Below are 11,675 nucleotides of genomic sequence, written 5' to 3'. Positions count from 1 at the left end.
GTTTGTTCCAACCAAAGCAGCAATAAATTTGGATAATAAATTTCGAAAATATTTTTATGATAACTGTTGGTAAACTATTTTATGAAGAATGAGATTGATTCAGAAATTAAGAAGAATGTAGTAAAAACAGTATATATCTGAAAAGAGATGTACTATAGATAGTAGTTACACACATGGTAATTTGGTTTCTATTTGTAAAAACACTTTCTGTGAAATTCACTTTTGAATATTTAAGTTAGAAAAATTTGAAGTTCAATAGATGATTTTAAGTTGTAGCTTGGGTGTCTTTGAACTTTAACAGTCCCTCTTGTAATTTTGGTATAATCAAACATTTTCAGAAGTATTTCAAAGGGCTGGAAGCAGATGAAACTATTTAAGGAATCTGAGAAAGTCTAATCGTTCTATGTAGGTCTGGAGTGGAACCATCCAATCTGTGTTTTTAACAAGTACCCCAGTATAAGAATCCCTTGAGGACCACAGCAGTAGTCTAGCCAACCTTCCCATTTGTTGTCAGGACTGCCTTCCACTTCAGGGTCACTGTAGGCTATTATGATAGCTGATATTTGGCTGTTTCAAGTTTTGTTTCTCCTGCCTATTGGAACAATACTTCTTTTCATATTTATCTTATACCAACTGTGCACCACTTACTGTGCACAGTAAGGCACTAGAGAAATCAATATGAATAAAACAGATATATCTCTTGCCTTCATTGAACTTTCTGTCTAGTAGGAGAAATAGAAAAGTAAACAGACAACTGCAAACAAATAGCTTAAAAGCAATGATTATAATTTCTCACTATACATAGTCATACATAAGGAAATATTTGGGGGTTATAAAAGACTTTTAGGTTTTAATCTTTAATCTCTCTTTAGTAAAAGATCAGTGTGATTTCATGGAAAGAACACTACCCAGTGTGACACCTGTATTTCTGTTGCTGACTTTTTCACGAACTGGTTATATGACAATGAACAACTTTAACAAAATCTTTTTTTGCTTTTTGCTGAGAAACATTCACCCTGAGCTAACATCCGTTGCCAATCTTCGTCCTTTTTTCTTTTTTTATGTAAGCCACCATAGCATGGCTGCTATCAGATGAGTGGTATAGGTCCTTGCCTGGGAACCAAACTCCGGCTGCGGAAGCGGAGCGCTCCGAACTTAACCACTAGGCCACCAGGGCTGGCCCAACAAATTCTTAATATCATATACATTTATTTATTCCAGACAGATTACTTATGAGAAGAAGGCAATAGTCTGTTTTCATACAACCTGAGGTTTAACGAAGAAGGGAGATATTAACACAAATGACTGCAAACGTAGGGAATCTTCCTGTTAAAATATGTTCCTTGGATGGTAAAATCCTCTTCAGCTCTAAGATTTTATTTTCTAAAAGTTTATTCAAGAATCTGGAAGGAATATCTAGAGTTTCATAGGTTAATATCTGTATCTACATATGCTGTATTTGTAATAATTTAATGTTTATATATTTATTAAATTTTATTTTTAATATTTATTCAATAATATAATGATAATGTGAATAATAGCTAACATTTACTAAGCAATTAATTTTGGGCCAGTTACTGTGCTAGGTACTTTATAAGAATTATCTCACCTTATCTTAAAAACAGGCTAATGAAATAGTATTAATTGACCCTATTTTACAAACAAAGAAACTAGAGCTTAAAAATTTTGTCATGTGACCAAAATCAAAGGGCCAGTAAATGGAGGAGTTAACATTTGAACCCAGGTAGTCTGACTCACAGTGTGTGCTTACAACCACCATCTAACTTCTTAATATCAGTAACTGGTATTAGTATTTTTGAGTGCTTACAATCTGGCAGGCCCTAGCTGAGTCCTGTATAAACATTTCACTGAATTCTTACAACAACTTTGTACAGAGGATGCTGTTATTTCTAGTTTGCCTTGGAACAAACGAAGGCTTAGAGACGTTTATAGTTTTCCAAGTAATAAAGCCTGTGTTTTCACACCTTATAGTTTGCTGCTTCATGTGTGGTAAACAGTGACAGGTTATATCACTGTTGGACTTTTTGTTTCCAGAATTATAGGCATGAATATCACTCTTATTCTTTTGAGAATTTGATTTTTCTTTTCTTTCCCTACTCTTTCTACCTACTTTTTACTTATTTTTTTAGTTTTACTTATTTAGTTTGTTTTCACATTTATTTTTTATGCAAAAAACAAACCAGCACCAAAAATCCTTTCTTATAAATACTCTTCTTTATTAGAACCCAAGAGCTCATGGGTTTCTTACTCACTTTTGCTCAAGGCATCTCACAACGTGAAAACCACTCCCCAGACTATAAGGGAATAGGCTCCAATGTCAACTTATTAGACTAACATCTTAATGGAACCTAAACTCCAAAATCAGAATCTAGGACTTTTTCTACTGTTCTGATCTACCCCCTATAATTTTCATCATTTTATATTGGATTATTTTGCTTAAAAATGTAATGAATTTTTAGTAAGTACACACCAATATTAAAATATTACTTACATATGAAAGTGATCCTTGATTGCACCTGGATCAAAAACTGTATAACATAAACAGCTATAAATAATATTTAAATAATTTGAATATAGATTATATTGTATATTATATTGTATTAATATTTAATTTCTTCATAATTATTAATGTTTCTGACTAATACTTGTATAAGAGAGTATCTTTGTTCTTAGGAGATATTGGGTAGGTAAGGGTTGAAGTGTCATACTGTGTATAACTAACTCTCAAATGGTTTAGCAAGAAAAAATGTACACACGGAGAGAGAGAGATTGGGAGAGAGCATGGTGAAGCAAATGTAACAGAAAGTAAACAGGTGGGAAATTTAGGTAAAGGCTATGTAGATTTTCACTGTATTCTTCTTGCAACTTTTCTATAGGTTTGTAACTTTTCCTGGGAAAAATACATCTGAGAAAATACTGTGATTTCTTCTTGTTTGGGTTTTCCTTACATTGTATCCCTCTAGCTGTCAGTAATTGAAAAGTAAAACTTGATGTTAAAAATAAAATTTCTGGGGGCCGGCCCCGTGGCCGAGTGGTTAAGTGCGTGTGCTCTGCTGCGGTAGTCCAGGGTTTCCCTGGTTTGGATCCTGGGCTTGGACATGGCACCACTCATCAGGCCACGCTGAGGTGGCATCCCACGTGCCAAAACTAGAGGGACCCACAACTAAAATATACAACTATATATACTGGGGGGATTTGGGGAGAAAAAGCAGAAAGAAAAAAAAAAAGAAGATTGGCAACAGTTGTTAGCTCAGGTGCCAATCTTTAGAAAGAAAAACTAAATAAATAAAATTTCTAGATAAACTATGATTAATTTTTTCTCCAAACATGTAATCAGAAATTTTGGTTGTATATTCAGAATTAGAAATTCTTTTACTTTAAATTTACAGTTCCATAAATGCTTATCAAATGCTTTTTCATGTCTTAAAAACAATACTTAGATTAATGCATTATGTATTTTCCTTGAAAATACCTAGTATACACAGATTTTTAGCTCTATAAGATACAGCAGAATGCTAATCTATGCCTTCTCTCACTTTATGGATGAGGAAACAGTTGTGGAAAGGTTAAATAATTTGTTGAATATTGTACAACTGATCTCTGTCAAAGTCAAGACAAAATCTTGCTCTCCTGGCTCCCACTGACCCATCGAATATGACTGATTGAATGGCTTTCAGGAAATTATTCAGTTACTCATTTGTCAGTCAGTCCAAGTGTCTTTTCCTTCCTTCCTCCTTCCTTCTTTTCTTCTATTCTTTCTTCTATTGATGCATTTCTAATTAAGTTTTCAAAATAGATTAATTATGAAACTAATATTTATCAAACACCTATTACTACCAGGCATTTTGCTAATTGCTGAGGCTTTGACAATGGAAAAGAAAGACATGGATACTGTCTTCATGGAGCTTAGAATTTAACAGATTGTTGCTTCATTGTGAATATGGCCTGGGATTTCTCTCTTATTTTCTGGCTCAGTTGGTATCATGCTAAACTAGTTCTATAGCATTGTGTGTTTAGAATGCTGTTGCTTATCTCTCTAATTCTGATCCAGGTGATAATTTGGAAATTTTCCAGAGAGGTTTTATTTTTCCATAAGGAGTATTTGTTCTTCTCAAAAATTGAAAAAAAAATATATAATAGTTTTAGAATAATAAAGGATTATGATGTGCTTAAAATTACTTTTAATTTAATTAAAATTAAAAAGGGCTAGGGGTGAGAAAACTAGGGAGGGGTGGGTAAAAGGGTACGTACTTTTAACTATAAGATAAATAAGGTCTGAGGGTCTACTGTTAAACATGGTAACTATAGTTGACAACACTGTATCGTATAATTGAAATTTGCTAAAAGAGTAGAACTTAAATGTTCTCACACACACGATTGATTTCTGAGCTGAGAAAGGGAACTATGAGATGACCTTGGAATATTTTCTAGTACCAGAAGGTGAGGAAGGAAGTGCTCAAAAATGAATAGGACCATGTTGAAAGGACATAAAAGCCCAACTTGAAGAAACTTCAAATAGCCAAATCTGTGATAATTTGAGCAACAATGTAATATTGACAGTAATAGATTAAAATTCATAGAATAAAATATGTATGAGTCCATCATGAAGTAATTGAATAAATTCAAAAATGGGAGGGAAGAGACAGCTCATCCTTACAGTAGAATTCCAATTACTAAATATAAAAAATGAATGTAGAAAAATCAGCTTTTGACAAACACCACAGTAATATTGTTGTGGGCAAGAATCAACAATAAGTACTTAAATTTAGATGAAGGAATAGTGAGAAAGAAAATAATTGTATGGTCTCAAAGTATCTCTTCACAAGATACCTATTAATTATAAGAGGGAAATATAGTGACTTTACTGTGGAGAAACCAGACGTACACCATATTATCCATATGATCAAAGTTAACGTCACCAGTAATAAGACATTGACATCATATACCACCTGATGTAATACACTAAGAGCAGAATAGCACTCCAGAACATTCTTGCCAAAAATGCAAAACCTCCCCTAATCAAGGGAAAACATTAGACAAACTCAAATTGAGGGGCCAGTAGTCTTCAAAAGTGTAAAGGTTGTGAAACAGAAGGAAAGACTAAGAAATTGTTCCAGATTTGAGGAGGCTAAAAAGACAAAACAACTAAATGCAGTTTGGGAATCTGAATTAGATTTTGCGCAAAAAAAGGAAATTAGTGGGACAATTGGCAAAATTCAAATAAAGTCTGTAGATTAGTTAATAGTGTTGTATCACTGTTAATTTTTTCATTTAGATGATTGTTGTATGGTTGTATAAGATAGTATTAGGAGAAGCTGAGTGAAGGGCATACAGGAACTCTAATGTTTTTGTAAAGCTTATTATAAATCTAAAATTTTAAAGTAAAAATAAAAAAAAAACCTGTTAGCTATTATTGCTTATGCATAGGACTTTTACTCTCAGGACTCACTTAGAGACCTCACTTGCTCCCACTTTAGACAGTTCTTACAAACTCTTTTGCCAAGTCACATTAAAATACAAGCACTCTATTGGAAAGGATGCTAGATGCGCAGCCGAGTTGAGAATCACTGTGATGACCATATGGCTGTTCCTGTGCATACCAATGGAATATGAACCCAGTTTACAGTCTCTTCATAGGTTGCTTTTACCCACCCATCCAGCCTTATCTCTCCTCATTCCTCCCTTCAACACTTTCTTTCCAATACATACCCACTTACACACTCTCAGTTTGTGCTTCATGCTCTTTTCAGTACTTGTCCATCTCATCTCCAAGCCTTTGTATATTCTGTCTCCCTTCCTAGCTTAGGTGTCCTGCCATGTCTCTTAAACCACCTCTTCTTTCCATGTTATGACACTTGTGACAATGTATAGTAATTGCTTTTAAAATTGCCTCGCACTCCTAACCTATAAATGCCATTAGGAAAAGTATTATGTTTATTTTTGCTCATTAAGATGTACTGGGAATATTGTCTGGAAGATTTTAGGCGCTTAATAAATGTCTCTTGAGTGAATGAAAGAAGGAAGTATAGATTTCAAAGTTTAAACATATGATAAAAATAGTTAGAAAGGAAGTGGAAGATCAGGTCTGAGGTTTGGAATGTATTTGTTTCAACCATCTCTCTTTTTCATGGGACCTAGGCCGCATGCATAATTAAAAACAAAACAAAACAAAAAACAAGAATGAGTTGCTTTATGCACACTGCCTATAGCTTGTCTGGTCCCAGACAGCGTTTGGTATGATTTGGTAACACCAAATTGTTCCCAGACTCAAGATTTACCTGAGATCTCTTGACACCACTCTCTCCCTCCAGGCGCAGTGAAAAACTTGTATTGTTTTAAAGTCAGCCTAGGGAATAGTTTATTTTGGGAACCTGTGAGTTTTCTTTCAGAGTTTGCAAAGGAAGCCCTAAAGCTATTGGCACATATTGGATTTTGGACTTTACTAAAACTCATAGATATCCAGGGCCCACAGGAATAAGTGCTCAGTGAGCTACCTTTCATATGTTCTCCCATACCCAGAAAATCCATTGTTTTCGTCATTATTAGGAGCTTTTACTAAAAGCCAAATTAGGTGGTGCATTTACTTTTGGGAACAAAGGACTACATTGACTATAGAGCCTATCTTAGCTTCTCATTGCTGTGTAATAAATTACCACAAATGTAGCGGTTTGACTAACAATTGTTCTTGAGGGTCAGAAGTCTAAAATAGGTCAGGGCTGTGTTCCTTCTAGAGACCCTGGAGGAGAATATGTTTTCTTGACATTTTTTAGCTTCTGGAGGATGCCTACATTTCTTAGTTCATGGCCCCTTCCTCCATCTTCAAAACCAGCAGCACAGCATCTTCAGATTTCTCTCTGACTCTGCTTCTATCAGTCTTCTTCTTCTTTCCCTCTGCTTCCATCATCACATTGCTTTCTCTCACTCTAATCCTCCTGCCTGCCTCTTATAAGGACCTTGTGATTCTATTACCCCACTCAGATAATCCAGGCTCATCTCCTAATCTCTAGATATTTATCTTAATCACATCTACGATGTCCCTTTTGCCATGAAAGGCAAAATATTCACAATTCTGGAGATTGGTATGTGGATATCTTGGGGGTGGCACTTATTCAGCCTATCACAGTGCCTATCCTCTAAATTCTTCCTTTAAGATGATGTGTTAATATTATATAGCTAGTGATTAAGTTAAGGTAGACCTGGATTTGAATCTCTTTCCTTACTGGATATGTACTATTGGCAGAGCACTTGGTTCTTAGTTACTTTTCAGTACTGCTTAGCCTCTCTGACCTTTGTTTTCCTTTCATCAGTAAAATAGGAATGATATTTCACAGAAATACATATCAAATGTGAAATATGAAGTGCTTTATATAATCCTCAGCACAGAAAAAATGATAATTATTAATATAAGAAAATAGAATAAAGGGGCCAGCCCTGTGGCCTCGTGGTTAAGTTCGTCACATTTTGCTTCAGTAGCCTGGGTTTGCAGGTTTGAAACCACTTGTCAACCATGCTGTGGTGGCAACCCACATAAAAAATAGACGAAGATTGGCTGATGTTAGCTCAGGGCTAAATCTTCCTCAGCACAAAAAAAGAAAGAAAGAAAGAAAGAAAGAAAAACAGCCAAATAAGGTATTTATTTATTTATTTTATTATTATTATTTTTTAAAGCACCCTTGTTGGCTGTATCTATTTTGCCCGTAGGGATGCTATCTTTTTTTTTTTCTTACTTTTTTTTTTCCTTTTCTCCCTAAATCCTTCCAGTGCATAGTTGTATATTCTAGCTGTGGGTCCTTCTAGTTGTGGCATGTGGGACGCGCTGCCTCAATATGGCCTGATGAGCGGTGCCATGTCCATGCCCAGAATTCGAACCAGCAAAATCCTGGGCCCCTGAAACAGAGCGCAAGGACTTAACCACTCAGCCATGGGACCGGCCCGAATAAGGTCTTTTTATAAAAGGAGGTGTGATTGACATACAATAAATTCTGTGTATTTAAGCATACAATTTTATGTGTTTTGTCAAATATATATATCCTTGAAACCATCATCACAATCAAGAGGTTTCCTCCTGCCCTTTTGTGATCTCTCTCTCATCCTCTTTGCCCCCAGGCAACAACTGATCTGCTAGCACTATAGATTAGTTTACAGTTTCTAGAATAACATATAAATGGATTTATCCATTTTGTACTCCTTTTTTTCTGGCTTCTTTCACTCAGCATAATTATTTTGAGATTTATCCATGCTGCTGCTTGTATCAATAGTTCATCCCTTTTTATTCCTGAGTAGTAGCCCATTATGTGAGTATATCACAATTTGTTTACTCATTTGAGTTGTTGGATATTTGACTTTTTCCAGTTTTTGGACCTTACAAATAAAGCTACTGTGAACACTCATTTTAAATTATTTATGTGGGTACGTGCTTTCTTTTCTCTTGGGTGAATAACCAGTCGTGGAATGACTGGATTATATGGTAAATTAATTTAAACATATCTTTTTAAGAAACTGCCGAACTGTTTTCCAAGGTGGTAATGCCATTTTACATTCCCACCAGCAGTGTATTAGAGTTCCAGTTTCTCCACATCCTTACCAATACTGATTATCAATTTTTAATTTTAGGCAGTCTAATAGAAGTGTGGTGGTATTTCATTGTGGTCTTAATTTGCATCCACTAATAACTAATGATGTTGAGCAGATTTTTCATGTGCTTATTGACCATATTTCATGTACTTGTATAGATTCTTTGGTGAAATGTTCATATCTTTTGCCCATTTACAAATTAGGTTGTCCTTTTATTTTTGAATTATAAGTGTTCTTTATTATCCAGGATACAAATCCACCCAGTATCTGCTTTGAAAATATTTTCTTCCAGTCGATGGCTTGTATTTTCATTTTCTTATAGGTGTCTTTTGAAGAGAAGTTTTTAACTTTGGTGAAGCTAGTTTATGATTCTTTTTTATCACTTTTTGTGTATGTGGATCATACTTTTGTTATATCTAAAAAATCTTTCCCTAACCCAGGACCACAAAGATTTTTTCCTGTTTTTCTTCTAAAAATATTATAGCCTTACATTTTACATTTACATCCAAGACCCATTTTGAATTAATTTTTCTACATGGTACAAGGCATGGATTGAAGATCATATTTTGCATATGAATATCCGATTGTTCCAGCACCATTTATTAAGGAGACAATCCTTTATCCACTGAAGAACCTTTGCACCTTTGTCTAAAATCTGCTTCCTATATATATATATATGGGTTTACTTCTGGACTATTTCTTCTGTTCTCTTAATCTCTAGTTATCCTTCTGCTAGGATCACATGGTCTTGATTACTGTAGCTTTATAATAAGTCTTGAAGTCCGGTTGTATTAGTCTTCCATCTTTATTCTTTTTCAGAGTTGTTTTGGTTAGTCTAGATCTTTGGAATCTCCAAATGTATGTTAGAATCAGCATTGTCAGTTCCTATATAAAAGCCTGCTGAGATTTTGATTGGATTTTGTTGATGAGTTTGGCAGGAATTGACATCATAATTATGTTGAGTCTCTCAACCCACAGAAAAGGAATATCTCCACATTTATTTAAATCATCTTTAATTTCTCTCAGCAATGTTTTGTGGCTGTCTGTACACACATCTTACACATATTTTTAAATTTATTCCTAGGTATTTCATTTTGTGATGCTATTGAAAATGTTATTTTTACTTAAAGCTCTGATTGTTCGTTGCTAATATATAGAAATGCGGTTTTGTTTTGTATGTTGATCTTGTATCCTGCAACATTGCTCAACTCTATTATTCTTTCTAGTAGTTTTTTTGTAGCTTCTTTCTGATTTTATGCATAGATAATTATGCTATATGAAAAAAAATGACAATTTGCTTCTTCCTTTCTAATCTGGAGTTTTGTTTTTCCCTTGCCTGATTATCTAGCATAATGTTGAATAGAAATGGTAAGAACATAAATCCTTGTCTTGATCCTGATCTTAGGGGCAGAGGAGACGGTTAGTCCTTCATCATTAAATATGATGTTCCTGTAGTTTTTTTATGGATCTCTTTTATCAGATTGAAGACGTTATCTTCTGTTCCTAGTGTGCTGAGAGTATTTATCAGGAATGCTTGTTAGAGTTTGTCAAATGTGTTTTTCTATGTATATTGAGATGATTGTATGGTTTTTCCTTATTAGTTTGTTAATTTGGTGGTTAATTTAATATAAAAATAAAAACAATGGCTTTTGGATGTTAAATGAATCTTGAATTCTGAGGATGAGCTCCTCTTCGTTATTATGTATTGTTCTTTTTATCCATCATTGAATTTTATTTGGTAAAATTTTGTTCAGAACTTTTGTATCTATATTCTTGAGGGATTAGTCTGTAGTTTTCTTATAATGCCCTTGGCAATTTTTGGTATCAGGGTAATGCTAGCCTCAAAAAATGAGAGGGAAGTGATTCCTCCTCATCAAAATTTGAATAGTTTATGTAAAAAGGATATTTCCTCTTTAAATGTTTTGTAGAAGTTGACATTAAAGCCAAGTGGGCCTGGAGTTTTATTGGGTGGATTTTTAAACTACAAATTCAGTTTCTTTGATACATTAGAGCTCTTTCATTTATCACAAAGTTGTTCAATTTAGTGGCATCAAGCTGTTCATAATGTTAACTTATTATTTTTTTAATGTTAGCAAAATATGTAGTGACGTTGCCTCTGTCATTCCTGATGTTGATAATTTGTGTCTTCTCTCTTGTTTTGCTTCATGGATTTTTCTCTATTTTCTGTTTTCCATTTCTTTGATTTTCATTACTTTTCTTCTGCTGCTTTTGGGTTTAATTTGCTCTTGTTTTTCTTAAGGTTATTGATTTCGGGCTTTTCTTTTGATATAGGCACCTAGTCCTATAAATTTTGCTCTAAGGTACAGCTTTAGCAGCATCTCACACATTTTTATTGGTTGTATTTTCATATTCCTCTCAAAATCCTTTCTAATTATCTTTTGATTTTTTTTTGACCCAGAAGTGTTTAGAAAGGTGTTATTTAGTTTGCAAATATTTGTGATGTTCCTGTGATTCTTTGGTTATTGATTTTTAATTTAATTCCATTCAGAAAACATACTTGGTATGATGTGAATCCTTTTTAAATTGTTGAAATTTGTTTTATGGTCCAGAATATAGTCTTTCTTGGTGAATGGTCCAAGTATACTTGAAAGGAATGTTTATTCTGCTGTCATTGGGTGTAGTGTTCTATAAATGTCACTTAGGTCACGTTGGTTGATAGTGTTGTTCAGGTCTTATATAACCTTACTGATTTTCTGTCTACTTCTCTTATCAATTATTGAGAGAGGGATATTGAACTCTCCTATTTTAGTTCTTTCCTTGGCCTTGGGTAGTTTCCTCACACACATGTGATGATTAGTACCCTGCAGAATAGTTGAGAGCAACCTCTTTCACATCTCTGGTATTCTTTCTTCTTAGCTTTCCCCTCTTCAGTACTCTGTCCTATGAACTCTAGCTACCTTCTCCCAGAGACTTATGTCTGACTCTTCAACTCAGGGAGTCTGCTGGACTTTGTTTAGATTCCCCCTCCCTGTGCTATGGGCTAGAAACTCTCAAAACAGTGAGCTGGGGAAATTGTAGGGCTCATCTTGTTTATTTCTCATCTCTTAGGGTTCTGTGTC

At 34.3% G+C, this 11,675-nt stretch overlaps 1 protein-coding gene across 4 annotated transcripts in view; it reads left to right on the top strand.

Annotated features, from left to right (window-relative positions):
- LRBA (LPS responsive beige-like anchor protein) overlaps positions 1 to 11,675 on the top strand; it is a 710,247-nt gene that overhangs the window by 334,805 nt on the left and 363,767 nt on the right. The window lies entirely within an intron of this gene.

This window comes from Equus quagga, chromosome 3 (assembly GCF_021613505.1).
Source record: "Equus quagga isolate Etosha38 chromosome 3, UCLA_HA_Equagga_1.0, whole genome shotgun sequence".
Classification (NCBI taxonomy): Eukaryota; Metazoa; Chordata; class Mammalia; order Perissodactyla; family Equidae; genus Equus; species Equus quagga.
The sequence above is the reverse complement of the archived record's forward strand: the minus strand, read 5'-3'. Positions and strand labels throughout refer to the sequence as shown.